This window comes from Mandrillus leucophaeus, unplaced genomic scaffold (genome assembly GCF_000951045.1).
Source record: "Mandrillus leucophaeus isolate KB7577 unplaced genomic scaffold, Mleu.le_1.0 Scaffold12, whole genome shotgun sequence".
NCBI classification, from domain to species: Eukaryota; Metazoa; Chordata; class Mammalia; order Primates; family Cercopithecidae; genus Mandrillus; species Mandrillus leucophaeus.
The window spans coordinates 7767031-7781660 of NW_012100320.1; positions in this window are offsets into that span (position 1 = coordinate 7767031).

The window sequence follows — 14630 nt, forward strand, 5'->3', positions numbered from 1 at the left end:
TTCCTTTCTCCAGCCTGGCTCTGATCCCTCCTCCACACACTGCTGTGGGTCTGACTGCACACCTTCTTTTTGGAGGACTCTCCTGTCATAGCCGTCAAACTCCTGAGTCTGGTACACAAGCCCTCCCCCACATAAGCCCTGGATGAAGATCTACCACCATTACAGCCAGTATTACCTGGTCGTTGCCTACCTCTAGGTCTTGGCAATGTCCACCTTGCTCTTTGTACTTTAAATAACATCATTTCATGCTCCTCCAGGACACTGTGCAGCTTCGCACCTCCAAACCTTTACTTCTGCATCGCCTGACACTTGGAGCACCCGTCCCCGTTTCCAGATTGAGATTTCAGAACACTTTATCATCAGCCCACCTGTAAAGGCTTCCTTGCTGGTCCCTCCCATTGCAGAATAAACAGCCTGCTCCGTAGGATTGTACTGTATGTACCTACTTGTACCTACACATGTATTGCACGGTACTGTATTTGCCTACTTGTCTATGAACTCCTTGTGGGCTTTGTCTCCCCAGTGCCTGGTGATCAGAATAAGTGTTGGGGAGCCGCTGTGACTCCGTTGAGCCTCCATCTCATTCCTTTCTCTGCTGCTCCCCTTCAAGAGTAAGAATATCCCACCATCCCCACAGGCAGACAGGACCAGTGGTACAGGTGGGTAGAGCAGGCGGCTGCCTTTCAAGGTGCACCTTCAGGGGCCCTAGAAAGATCCCGCCTCCCCACAGCTCTAGATCTCCCACACATGTTTTTGTTCCATAGCCAGGGATCGGGTTGAATTTGCAAACCCTACAAATCCATTGGCAGAGGTGCACTCCACCTTAAAATCACACTTAGATGGGACAGGCTGGAGACAGAGCTGCTCCCAGCTCACCCTTGGTAAAATGAGGAGGTGGGGCTCGTGGTCCCTGGTTCCTTTGTGCTACCTCCTCCTTCTCTTCCTCATTCTTCTCCCTCTTTCTTCTTCTAACTCAAAAGAGATGAATGACTTAGAAAGCAAATGAATCAGAGATAGGGAAAGTAAAAAGAGAGGTAATTTTGCCAAGTTATTATTCAAAGGAGCTCTCTGGGACTGAGAGCAAGAGTGGCCCCATCAATCACCCAGCAGAATGGGGCAGGCGGGGGACCCAGCACTTGGTGTCTGTGGATAACTCTGTGCGTGAACAATCAGGCCAGGAGCCTGGGGCCCTTGCCAGATGCCACAGAGGAAAGAGGCCAGAGGGACACTGAATGGGGACAGTTAGCCCAAAGGCCTAAGAGGGCTTCACTGACCTGCTTTACTCAACAGAGCCCCCTGAAAATCCCATTCTAGTGTGGGCCAAGAGTGGGAGGAGGGAGATATGACTGGCCGGGGTGTGGCAGGAGCCTGTTCTCCCCAAGGTGTTGCTACCCTGAGGGAAGAAGCCATTGCCCCATTGGATCAGATGGGCATCCAAGCCATACTCATTCCTGTATTCCAGGCCTTAGCCCAGTGAATGCATTCTCACCTGTAAAATGGGGATGATAATAAGATTGGTACTATTAGGTAGGGTAATAGTAAGGATTAAATGAGTGCATGTACATGAGGTGCTTAACTCAGTGCCTGGCATGTAGTATATTTCAGTCAATGTTGTCTGTCATCATCCTCATCACAATTACATTCTATGGAGGTGGGCAGACAAAAACCAAGTAAACAGATGAATAAACAACGACATTGTGGAGAGTAAGAGCTCTGAGAAAACAAAACAGGGAAATGGCAGAGAGTAAGTGCAGAGAGGAGCACGGGTACCTGGAGTCAATACCCTGGGGCGCACATGCCAGGAGTTGTGTGATGACAGGAAGTCATGAAATGCTTGGTGTTTTAGTTGTCTCTGTACCCCATAAAGTGAGGGCAGCAATGCCCACCTCACCATGGGGAGTGTGGGGGGAGGGGGTGTAGTGTGAGAATGTATGTGAGTGCAAGTGTGTGCTCATGGGTGTGAGTGTGTGCATTTGGGGAGCAGGTAGAGAATTGGATAAGGTACAACTGTAAACTATCAGCATTGGGGCACAGAGAAAGGTTCAATAAATGATGATCACTGTTCCTGCCTATGGCAAGCCTCAATAGATACTAATTCAATGATAATGTGATTTAGAAATTTTCCAGATGTTAGGACTTTCTCAGGGAAGGGTTATTCAACAGGGAGGTCGCCGTGGGTCCCCCGCCTTGCATGCTCCCCTCCCCAGCTCCACTGCCCCCTGGAGGTCTCTACAGCCCCTCATTTTCATGTCCTTTGTGACCAAGCCACATTTAGAGGCCTAATAAATGCCTTCCCTTGAAGAGAGGACCATCAGGCTACAGGATAGGGGAGAGCAGCCCCGAGGCAGTGCCCCTCCCTGCGTCCTTCTCCAAACACTGATGATCCCGGGCTGCAAGAGGCGGTAGAGATCAACTCCCAGCCCCTCCATCTCATTAGCGCTGCATTATGAATTCCGGGGATAATGTATGTGATTTCCTCTCCTGATTGCTGCTGAAATCTCCTGCCTGTTTATCAAATCCCAGCCATGCTCTGCAGCCCTCTGCTCCTTGGCTCCGGGCTCCTCTTCTCCAGAGGAGGAAAACAAGGAAATGCTCCTAGGGGATTCTGGCTCTAGAGAAGAGGATCATGGTGAGAGTGAGCAGGAAATAAGGTTGGCTTTAGGGGCAGAGGGCAGAAGGGCTCCTTAAAGCACCTGACCGCCAACCCAGGTCCGCACTGAGGCTAAGCTCCCGGGGAGGAAAGCCCTACTAAATCAGCTGAGACCTACTCTGTCACCATTAGAGAACCACTCATTCATTCATTCATCCCACGGGCATTGGCTGAGGTGTCAGGCACTGTATCAGTTAACAAGGATACCAAGATGAAGCACAGGCCCTGCCCTGGAGTGAGAGGGAAACACACAGGCCCATAGTGCCAATACAAGGGGCAGATGCCAGCACAGTCCTCATGAGGTGCTGGGGCAGCATGAAGGAGAGAGGAGGCAAGGTCAGTGTGGGGATGAGATGACCCCAGGTGGTGGTCTTGAAGGAGGAATGAGACTTCACCAGCTGGAAAACAGGGGAGGGGAGTGTATATCTGTGCACACAAGTCCTGGCGTGTGAAAAGACCCAGAAGTGTGAGTTGCTGGGTGGGATCCGCCCATCTTGGGGTGGCTGGAGGCCAGGTCAGGAGGCAGCGGGAGAGGAGGACAGGCACAGTGATGGACCTCGAGGCTGTACCAAGGAGTTTGACTTTAATCTAAAAGCAAGGAAGATCCACTAAAAGGTGGAAAGCAAGGGCGTGTTTGGTCCCATCCACCTTTTGGTGGATCTTCCTTGCTTTTAACACCTTTTAGTGTTAAAAGCACTAAAATCAGGCGATGGGACGAGACACACCCTTGCTTTAACACCTTTTAGCGGATCTTCCTTGTTTTAACACCTTTTAGTGGGACGGGGATGGGCCTGGACCCCATGGATCAACACCTTTAGCAGCTGTGAGCAGGGCATGTTCCCTAGAAGGAACATGGGCAGGACAGGCAGGGAAAGTGCCTATGACAATGAGCGCTTTGAACTGTGCATTCAGTTGCCACCGGATCCCTTTTCACTTTCTCTGGGCACAGGTTGTTTCAGATGTGTGCGTGTCATCTCCTGCCAGTCTGAAAGACCCCCAAGGCTGGATCCTTCCTTCCCTCTTCACATGTCCTACTTGGAAAAGACTGTAGGAAACAGCAAGCACTCAATAAGGACTTTTTGCCTTATCTTGGATTGTTTCAATGCCATTTTACAATTATTTCACTATTTCCTTACTGTTTGCAATGATATATTTGCCACTGAATGTTTACCTTCTCCAGTGTCTGCCTCCCCTGCAAACACAGAGACAGCCCAACTCTGACTACCTGCCCAATTTCCTTCTCCCTTCTCCCTTGCGAACTGAACCCTGCCTTATTCTGGGTAGTCCCAAGTGATAAACAGTGACCAAAGTAACCATGAAGATTCTGAGTGAGCCCAGGCCTATGGGAGGATCTGCTGGAGATTCCAGGGAAGCTTTTCCTCGTTCCTACTGAAAGGAATGAGGGAGGCTGGTCCACCTCTTTCTCCTGCTTCCTGTCTTGACTGAGATTCCTGGACATCCTGAGGTCTCCTATGCCCATGAAGCAGAAACCCCAGGCATTCAGGACAGTGACAAGGCCCTTCCCTGATCCAGGCTGCCTTCTTGCTCTATGAGGGCAAGAAGTTTGTTTTTCTCTCTGCTGTTTCCCAGCTCCTAGAACAGCGCCTGGTATGCGGTGGCCACTCAATCATCCTCTGTGGATTGAGGGAAGGTCTACATTCCTTAGGCCACTGTTAGCTGGGAGTTCTGTTACTTACAACTGAACATATGCCTAACTCAGTAACTGTGAAAAATAATAACAGTATATGCTAAGATTATAAATGGAGTAAACTGGGTAGAATCACAAACTAAGGCACCACCCTAAAATGTGAAGAAAGGTGCTGTCATGAGCCACCTGTTTTCCTTTCCCCTCAGTTTTTCTCTGCTCAGAGCTGGAACCGCTTGCCCCTTGCCCCCTCCAACTTGTACTTGCACCCCTGTTCCTCAAGGGACTGGCAGAATGGCTCATTTTCCTATAAGTCCACGTTTCATAGTACAGGTCATCACCTTTTGGCCTTGCCTTGACTCCCAGAACTGAGGATTCAAGCATGACCCAGATCTTCCTGGGCAGGAGAGCTTCAAAGCCCCACCAAACACCAGGAAGGGAGAGAAGCAAAGAAGGGAAAACCCTGAAGTCATTCCTGCCATATGGCTACAGCCTTGCATCATCCCTGATGTGAGCCATTAACCTGCTAACTACCAACCAATTAGCTCTGGTTTGGGCTATGCTTCCCTAGCTTGTGTCTCTGCTTCTTATCAGTCACACAGAGGGGCCCTTATAACCCCTGCCCCTTGGGAGATGTCCTTGGGGGAGGCCTAAAAGGGTCCTCTATACACAGGTTATACACATCTTTCTGAGCCCCCTCCAGTGGGAGCTGAAGAGAAAGTTTCCCCCAGGAGACTCCACAATCAGGGGCATTTACAAAGGGATTATGCTGCCATTCACAAGTTATGTTTTTACCAAATGGAGTGAAGAAAATGAAGATAATGAAATAACCAGCTTTCTTGAAGTCCCTGCTGCAGGCCTAGAACCTGATTGGCAAGATCCCCTTTGAGACCCATTGTTTTTATATCCATCTGATATCAAACTTGAGTTTCTCAGTTCCCACTCCACGTGCTCCTGTTTTATTGCTATGTGACTATCAATGCCCCCCATTTCAAACCCCAGCCATTCTCTAAACCATCACCTGCGCTTTCCTTCAAAATCCAGCTCAAGACTCTCTCCCTGTAGGAGTGTTCCTAACCCTAACCCAAACCCAATGACCCCATCACTAAACAGTCTGTTTACATCATACTTCCAAGCACACACTTGTGTGTGGATTAGTAAATGTCTAGAATCTTTATACTTGCCTTTGTACAATCTTCTTGCCCAAACTAACTTCCTGAGGGGAGTTGTGGGCAGTTCTTCTGTATCTCTCCTAATGAGAGTCCATGATTTGGTACATAGTGAAAGCTCAAAAATATTGCTGACTTTTTCAATAATCTGTTGCTTTGTAATACACCAATCCAAAAGTGAATGGCTTAAGACAACCATTCTATCATCTCTCGTGAGTCCATAGATTGACTGGAATCAGCTGGCTGGTTCTTCTGTTGCACATGGTAGTACCTGGGGCTGTGGTCATTTGGGGACTGTACTGGGATGAAGTATCCAGGATAAGTCACTCACTTGGCTGGTGCCTTAAGGGAGTGGATGGAGGCCTGGCTCAGTTGTGAAGCTGGGACAGTTGGGCCTCCCTTCCTTCCTCTCTTCCTCTATCCATATATTCTCAAGGTCTCTCCTTCTCCATTGGTCTCTGTATGTGACCTTTCTAGCACAGAGAGATCACACTTTTTACATAGTGACTTGAGGATCCCCAAAGCACAAAAGTGTAAGATTTGAGAATTTTTAAAACTTAGACTACAAACAACTTAGTGTCACTTCCAACACACTTTATTGGTTAAAGCAAGTCACAGGCCAGCTCAGATTCGGTGTGGGAGGGGATCACACAAGGGTGATATGATTCACTAAGGGAGGTCTGATTTACTAGGGAACATCTTGGGATACTTGCTACCCCTTGACTGAATGCCCAATAGCATTTATGGAGTCCAATTTTCATTAGTGCCAAGATTACTACAAAAAAACCTCAGCTGTCTCTTCCTCAGACTGTTTTCGTCAAGAATAAGGAGAACACACATACACACACACACTTACTCTCTCACACACACACACATATATTCCTACCACCTGGAAAACCACCATTCCAACCTATAAAAAATACTTTAAAAATCTCTAAGAGGGTGAAAATGTGCATACTGTGAAAGAAAGATTAAACACCATCACTATTAGTTGCCCATTTAAAAAAGATGTATTAAATACATTATTTCATTTGATCTTGATTCCCATCCCTATTTTAGAGATGAAGAAACTGAGGCTCAGAGATGATAAGTAATTTACCCAAAAGGGTGGAGCTAGGTCTGAATAACCCCAAGACTTGTCCCTGATGCCAAAAAGAATTATTAGAATATGAATTAGTGCAGTAGCTCACACCTATAATCCCAGCACTTTGGGAGGCCAAGGTGGGAGGATCACTTGAGCCCAGGAGTTTGAGACCAGCCTGGGAAACATACCAAGACCCCATCTCTACAAAAAAAATTTTTTTAAAGAATAGGAATTATGCCTATCAATGATAGACTGGATAAAGAAAATGTGGCATATATACACCATGGAATACTATGCAGCCGTTAAAAAGGATGAGTTCATGTCCTTTGCAGAGACATGGATGAAGCTGGAAACCATCTTTCTCAGCAAATTAACACAAGAACAGAAAATCAAACATCACATGTTCTCATTCATAAATAGGAGTTGAACAATGAGAACACATGGACACATGGAGGGGGACATCACACACCAGGGCCTGTCTTGGGGTTGGGAGGCTAGGGGAGGGATAGCATCAGTAGAAATATCTAGTGTAGATGATGGGTTGATGGGTGCAGCAAACCACCATGGCTCTTGTATACCTATGTAACAAACCTGCACGTTCTGCACATGCACCCCAGAACCTAAAGTTTAATTTTTAAAAAGTGCAAAAAAAAAAAAAAACAGGAATTCATGTTTTTAGTCTAAAGAAACTGAGATCCTGAAAGGTGAAATAGTCCTGGGTCCCTCAGCCAGGATCCTGATTCCCCTTTAGAAGAGAACGGATGCAAAGGAAAGCACAGGGCCTGATTTGCCGTAGATGTTCAGTAAACACAAGCCCCCATCTCTTCTCCAAACCAGATTTCTTCCACAGCTCGCTGTCATTCGTCCAAAGAACGTAGCCGCTACACTGTGTTATTGGCAGGATTGTGGGCATGACTGATTTCCTTTCTGATTGGGTGGGAAGGCTGAAGGGCGAGTTTGGAAGGGCTCTGTTCCCTTCATCTCACTCCTTTCCCCACTCGCATTTCACGCAACAGTCGTTTGGTTTTTGAGCAATCTGTTCCTGGAAAGCAGAGGAAAGTAACAGATTGATGCATCAACTGCATGTGGCCAAGTGATTTATTTTTAATGTGACTAAACAAGACACACACCTGCCTATGGAAACGTAATCACATTGAATCATCAGGACTTAGACAGCCATTTAGGCAAGGGAAAGACAGAGAGGAAACAGAGGAGAGGAGGAAGAGGAGGGAGAGAAAGAAAGGGGAGGCAGAGGAGCAGAGACAGAAGAGGAGAGAGAAGAAGGGACTGGAAGAGAAGGAAGGGAAGGGAAGAGAAGACTGGGCCAGCTCCCTAAAAATGTTGATTTCAGCAGCATCAGTGAAGCACTCTCAATTGGCCCAAATGCCCCTGGTTTAGCTGTGCTGATGCCTGAAATTTTATAATTAGACTTTCATCCCTATGATTTAACCAAACATAGTATATTCTCCACTAAAGTGTAAATGCAACAGAAGTAGTGCATCAAACTACGTCAATCATTTTCACCTCAGTGAGAAAGAACTGATATCTTTTATGAAAGCAGGGGGTTTTTTCTATGGGTGGGGGTGGTATTAGTCCATTTTGCATTGCTATATAGGAATGCCTGAGACTGGGTAGTTTATAAAGAAAGAGGTTTATTTGGCTCATGGTTCTGCAGGCTGGATAAGCATGGCACTGGTATCTGCTCAGCTTCTGTTGAGGCCTCAGGAAGCTTTTACTCATGGCAGAAGGCAAAGGGGGAGCAGGCAGGTCACATGGCAGGAGAGGGAGCAAGAGAGGGAGGAAGAGGTGCCAGGCTCTTTTATACAATCAGATCTCACTCTAACTAATAGAGCAAAAACTCACTCATTACCACAAGGAGGGCACCAAGGCATTCATGAGGGACCCACTCCCATGACTTAACACTTCCCACCAGGCCCCACCTCCAACACTGGGATCACACGTCAACATGAGATTTGGAGGGGAGAAATATCCACACTGTATCGGGGGCATTAAAACAAACTTTTTGGGAGTCACCAGTGAAGGCCCAGAAAGGAACCTTGGGGGCTTTGGGGACTTTCTCCTTCATGGCTTTCCTTAATGATAACACCTACCTTTACGAGCATTTGTTATGTTCCAGGCACTGTGAATGCGACCCATTACATGTACTATTTCATTCATGTACTATTTCATTCATGTACTATTTCATTCCATCTTCCCAACAGCCCTGGAGTTTTGTACTGGTGTTCTCGTCACTCTGCAGGTGAGGGAACTGAAGCCCAGCCCATCGTCCTCTGTCTCAGCACTCTGAAAGGAAGCTCCTGTTACAGGAGAGTTTCTCATGGAACGCCCAGCCTCATCAACAGTACCTTGCTTGCAGAAGGCACTCACTAAGTATGTGCCGACAGAGTGAAGTGGCGGGGATGGGATGTGAACGTAGACAGTCTAACACCAGAGCCTGTACCCTTAGCATTTGCCTGCACAACTTTCTCCCAGATAGTCCACTCCCTTCTCCCTGCTTCTCACCCAAATAGCATAAGAAATGCATGAACCACTAACTTTGGGAGGCTAAATGTCCTCCATCACGGCTCCCTCCTCAATCTCCCTGGGTCAGTACCAGGAATTAGCCAGCCAGACTGCTCCACTCTGTACTGCTAGTTGTCTATGTCCAGATACCTTTTCCCAGTTAGGTTGTAATGCCTTTGAGGGAAGGCACAGCATCCCTGCAGTCTTTTGGGGGGGGATGTATGAGTACTTTTGAAATTGTAGTTTCTTTCTCAAAAGCAACATTATATCTTCGTGTTTTCTGTTAATACAGATTGTGGTAGGTTTTTTCTTGAATTTTATATCAGTGTCCTTCACCCTGCCCCTAGCAGCAGCACGTGAAGGAGATTATAAAGTCCTAAGTTGGGGGGGGGCACCAGATTGATAACTTTTTGAAGATTGATACTATCTAGTGTGGGCAAGGATGGGGAAAATGGATACTTATACATTGTTGGGTAGGCTTTTGAGGAGGCAAATCATCAGTAAGTAACAGTGGCTGAAACAAGATAAAAGCTTCATTTTTTTTTTTCTCATACAAAAGTCGAAGCTAGTAGAAAGTCCTGGGAAGAAGGCTGGCTTGGCTCCACAAGGTTATGCAGGGACCCAGGTTCTTTCTATACATTGTACCACCATCCCCAGGGGTGTTACCTGCATCACCTGGTGGAAGCTGACTCCCACCACCTCATCTGTTCTCTGAATAGATTGCTCCATGGGGAAAGCGGAAGTACAACAAACAGCTTATTTTAAGGATCTAATTCAGAAATTGCACACAGTACTTCCCATCAGCCATAACTTAGTTACATGTCCACAGCGAGGGAGGTGGAAAATATGTTCTCTACTCATACCCACCTGAAACTCAGGAGATTCATTGCTAAAAGGAAGAAAAGAGAAAATGGATATTAGGGGGACAATGGACAGTTTCTGACACAAACAGGAGGAATTATCAAAGTTCAAAGTGCATATATCAATAGACCCAGCAATTCCAATTCTAGAAATGTATTCTGAGGAAATAGTCACATAACTACACAAGGATTATGCATAAGGGTAATACTAGCAGTTTTAAATTATGTTCACAAATTCTTTGATACCCTTCCCTTCACAAAAGGGCTGTACTTAATGACTTACTCTTAATGAATAGAATGTGGCCAAAGTGACAATGTGTGACTTCGGAGGCTAGGTCATAAAAGGCCCTGTGCTTCTACTTTGCTCTCTTGAATGACTGGCTATGATAGAAACAGCCACCATGTGGTGAGGACACTCAATTAGCCTTGTGGAGAGACCTACATGGGTGAGAAACTAAGGGCTCCCACCAGCAGCCCACATCCACTTGCCAGCCCTGAGAGCAAATAGCTCCTCCAGGCCTAGTCAAGGCTCAGTTGACTGAAGCCTCAGTCAGCATCTGGACTGCAAGCCCATGCAAAACACTGAGCCAGAAATCACCCACCCAAGAAGCTGCGAATTCCTGACTGGCAAAAAATGTGAGAGATTATAAATATTTATTATACAAAATTTTAAGCCACTATGTTTTGGAGTATTGTGTTAGGCAGCAGTAAATAACTAATACAATAATCATTGCTTCCTGTTTGTAATAACAAAAAAGAGAAAGAAAATACATTTTTTTAAAAAAAGAAACACCAGAAATGTCAATAATGGGAGGTTAAATAACCCATGAGAAATCCACAGTTTGGAATTTGCAGCTGTGAGAAAGAGACAAGCTATGGCGTAAAAGACCTGTATGTTCTGTCATTGACAGCTCCTTAAGACATATTAGTACATGAAAACCACAATCTGAGGAACACTTTCTGTATGGTCTCCATGACATAAAACTGCAAAAAAAGTTGTGTATGCATGTACATATGTGCATACATGCAATAACCTTATATTTGTGTATACTCAAATGTGTACTTTCACATACGTGTAAATGCGTGGAATAGGAGTGAATGTTGCATACCAAATGGCAGGCAGTGGTTTTACCCGGGACTAGGGAAGTGGAATGGGGGTGGGGAGTTGCAATATGGTGTTCACATTTTACTTTGTAATCTCCTGCATTGTTTCAGCCTCTTACAATGAAAATGCATTTGCATATTCCCTGTGTGATAAAAACAAAGAAAATCATAAAAAGAGAGAGAGGCAGTCAGATAGCAGAGATGGAAGGAAGAGGGGTTAAACAGAAACAGCGTTTTACCCACTGAGTCGTGACTACAGGCATCTTATTTTACCTGTTTGTTTTTCCTTAACATCCCAACATAGAAAACAGACACTTTGTTTTAAACTAACAACGAGGAATCTCCTCGCTTTGGCCCTTCGCTTGCTCAGCATAGACTGCCCCTAGGGTGCTCGGAGGTGGGCCGTGGAGGGGAACGTTGGGAACTGCCCGACCCCATGCTCGCCTTTTCCCGCAGGACCTATGCTCAGCTTTCGGAACGTGCAAGGGAGGGAGTGTGTACAACCTAAGAAAAGGGCCGCGGTGCGGAGCCCGGAGCAGGGCTGGGTGCAGGGAACGCTCTTGCTGCCCGGGGCGCTCTGCGCTGAGCGCCTGGTGGGGACAGCACGCCGCTCCAGGAGTCCCCAGGCGCGGGAGGTCCCAGCAGATTTTGCATAAAGGGAGGAATCCCCAGGGAGGAATCGAGTCCAGGGCACAAACAAGATACTGGAGGAGGTGGCACGGAGAGGATTGATTCGGTTTGCAAGCCTACGAGGTCGTGGCCTCTCGGCGCGGGAAAGCAGGCTCCTGTCTCTCCAGGATCCAGCCTCCCGATCACCGCGCTAGCCCTCGCCCTGCCTGGGCCTCCCCAGAGACGGGAGCTTGGGTGGGGGACCCTGGATCCGAAGCCAAGGCTGAACTGGCGGGCCAAGCCCAGGGAGCAACCAAGTCCCCAAGTCTTTCCCTACCTTTCCCGCAGGCTGAGCAGAAAACCAGGAAGTGGATGGTCTCCATCTCCGCAGCCACGCCCGCCCGTTTGCGCTTACTGAACTGAGGTCCTCAGGAACGTGATAAGACAAAGAGAAAGGAGGGCATTTTCGCCACCCTCTTGCTAATGCTTCAGTAACTCCTCATTGCCCTAATGTGCTCACCATCAGAGCCTGATGAAGACCTTCGGAGGCCCTAAAATTGTAAGACCCACTCTCTCCATCAATGTAATTTAAAAACAAAAACAAAAACAAAAAAACTTTAAATGGGATTTTACCAAAAAGCCGATTTTCCTCTATAAATTTATTTTAATAGCAACGACAAGCCCTTGCCTTGCAGCACACTAGCCTGCCCAGCAGAAGATCCAGTAAGGTTTGCAAAGCCAGTCGGGATCTCCTCACCTTGCCTCTCTCCTCTTCCTGCACCAGCGGGCTAACCTGTTTCCAGGTCCTCTGAAGCTCGGTCCTTCCCTGAGTTTCCCATTGCCTGGCACCTCCAGAGCCAGCATATATTTCCACTTCCCACTCCTAACTTTCAGTCCAGACTGGGTTAGATGCCTTCAGTGCTTTCTCCATCACAGGAGACTTAGCACACAGAGTAGGAGAATACCCCTGTTTCTTCCCTGTCACCCTCTCTGTGCTGAGGGCTCAGAAGGTCGAGACACCTTTTCTGTTTTGCTTACAGGTATGGTCCCAGAACCTAGCATGTGGACTGGCACACCCTTTGCTCAAATAAATACATCAATATTTGAAATTAACCATGCATAGCAAAACACATAGCACAGAATAAAAGTGCGTAGTCCATTCTGGCCTCTGCAGTACATTCTTTCCATCACAGTATATATATTCAGCTTCTCAGCCTTTATTGAGCACCTCCAAATGTGCTAGACAGGTAATACTCAATACACATTAGTTCCCTCCATGCTAAAATGGACTGTGTGTCTACGTAACTTTGCTGGAAACTTGAGGGAAACCAATTATCCTGCCCTTTCCCTGGGTGTCTGATTGAACTCGGCATGTCCGTTATAGCCATAGAAATATCACTAACAGGCAATGCCAGCAGGATTAGATCTGCCAAGGGTTTAAAGTTTAGCAAGAAAGCTTTTTGCAAATGTCAACACTACCACTCTGTTTCCTGCAAACCAGCATTCTAATCAGCAGGGCTGCCTTTTCCAGCTCATTGAGCAATGACATAAAAAAATCCCAGCATAATCCTTTATCTAGGAGAAAAATACCAAAAGGCAGAGAGGATGCAATAACAATCATAGCTACCTACTATGTGCAAGGTGCCGTGCTTACTGCTTTAGTTATGTTGCCTCCAATCCTCACAACAAAACTGACAAATGGGGAAACTGAGGCTTACAGAAGTCACACATCTCCAACTGAGGCCTGAACTTGAGTATTTTCCATAGCACCCCACTAACTCTGGGGAAAAAAAAAACCTGCTATTGTGCCCAGTGAGGATACAATGTCTTAGAGTGGTAGGGACTTCAGGGGCTGGTCGTAGGAAAAGAGAATGACAGTGCTTCTCATGCCAGGGTTTCCTGGGACTCTCATCTTGTCTTCCTCTTCTCCTTCCCTCAGAGGCCAGGTGGAGTGACATAATGATTTTGGAAATTTTTGAGCTGAAAAAGGAAAATGTTTTCTTCATTTTTTTTTCTAAAGGGGAACTGTTGGAGTGTTTGCATTTTGGGTTCCTTGCATAGCAGCTGGTAGGCTTGATGGGATTTCAAAATGAAGTTACTAATGGAAATTATACACTGGGGATGTTCCAAAGAAACGGCTAAGAGAGAATGGCTTGTGCTAGGTGACTGGAAGTGTTGCATCAGATTATCACAGCTGGGTATTGAGGCCAGGCCCAGCTGAAATGTTACAGTAGGGTTACCTCTCAGACTTGGCTCTGTACAGGAAGCATATCCAAGGAAGAGCTACATCCAAGGCAAAGCTATAAAGCCAGACGCAGAAGACACAGTACCTGGGTTAACTGCCCGTCTGTCCCTGGGTGTAGGCTAAAGATATTTAATCTTGGGCACGGCAAGCAGCTGCATACAAGAGCCTGATTCCTGATTCCTGAGCAGGAGTGGGCAGCAAGTTGCTAATTCTGACCTCCAACCATCCCTGAGGTGGTGTAGCCCTCGGTTCTCAACCCTGGCTGCCCTCTAGCATCATCTGGTGAGCTTTGAAATACAGATGCAGGACTCATCCCAGATGGATGAAATCAGAACTGATGGGAAAGGGATCCAGCATCACATATTCTCACAGCTCTCCATGTGATTCTAGCTTGCAGCCGAAGTTCAAAAGTTCTGACACAGCCTAGGTGTCCAGTGATCACAAGAATTACAGGAGCACTCCCTAAAATAGTTTCGCCCCAGCCTCTCTGCTGTAGATCTTGATTCAGTGGGGCTGGCAGGGGCCCAAGAATCTGTAATTTTAATGAGCTCCCTTGTAGTAGTTTTGATCAGATAAGCTTGGGGACCCGCAGGTGTAATAAAATGGTATATTCGCATGTCATCATTGCAGTCACAGCTTCTGACATATTATGTTTTAAATTTGTATGTACATCATTGTGTCTCAACCATCATTCGAGTGTAAGCTCCAAGAGGGAAAGGACCTTGTCTTATTCACTGGGAG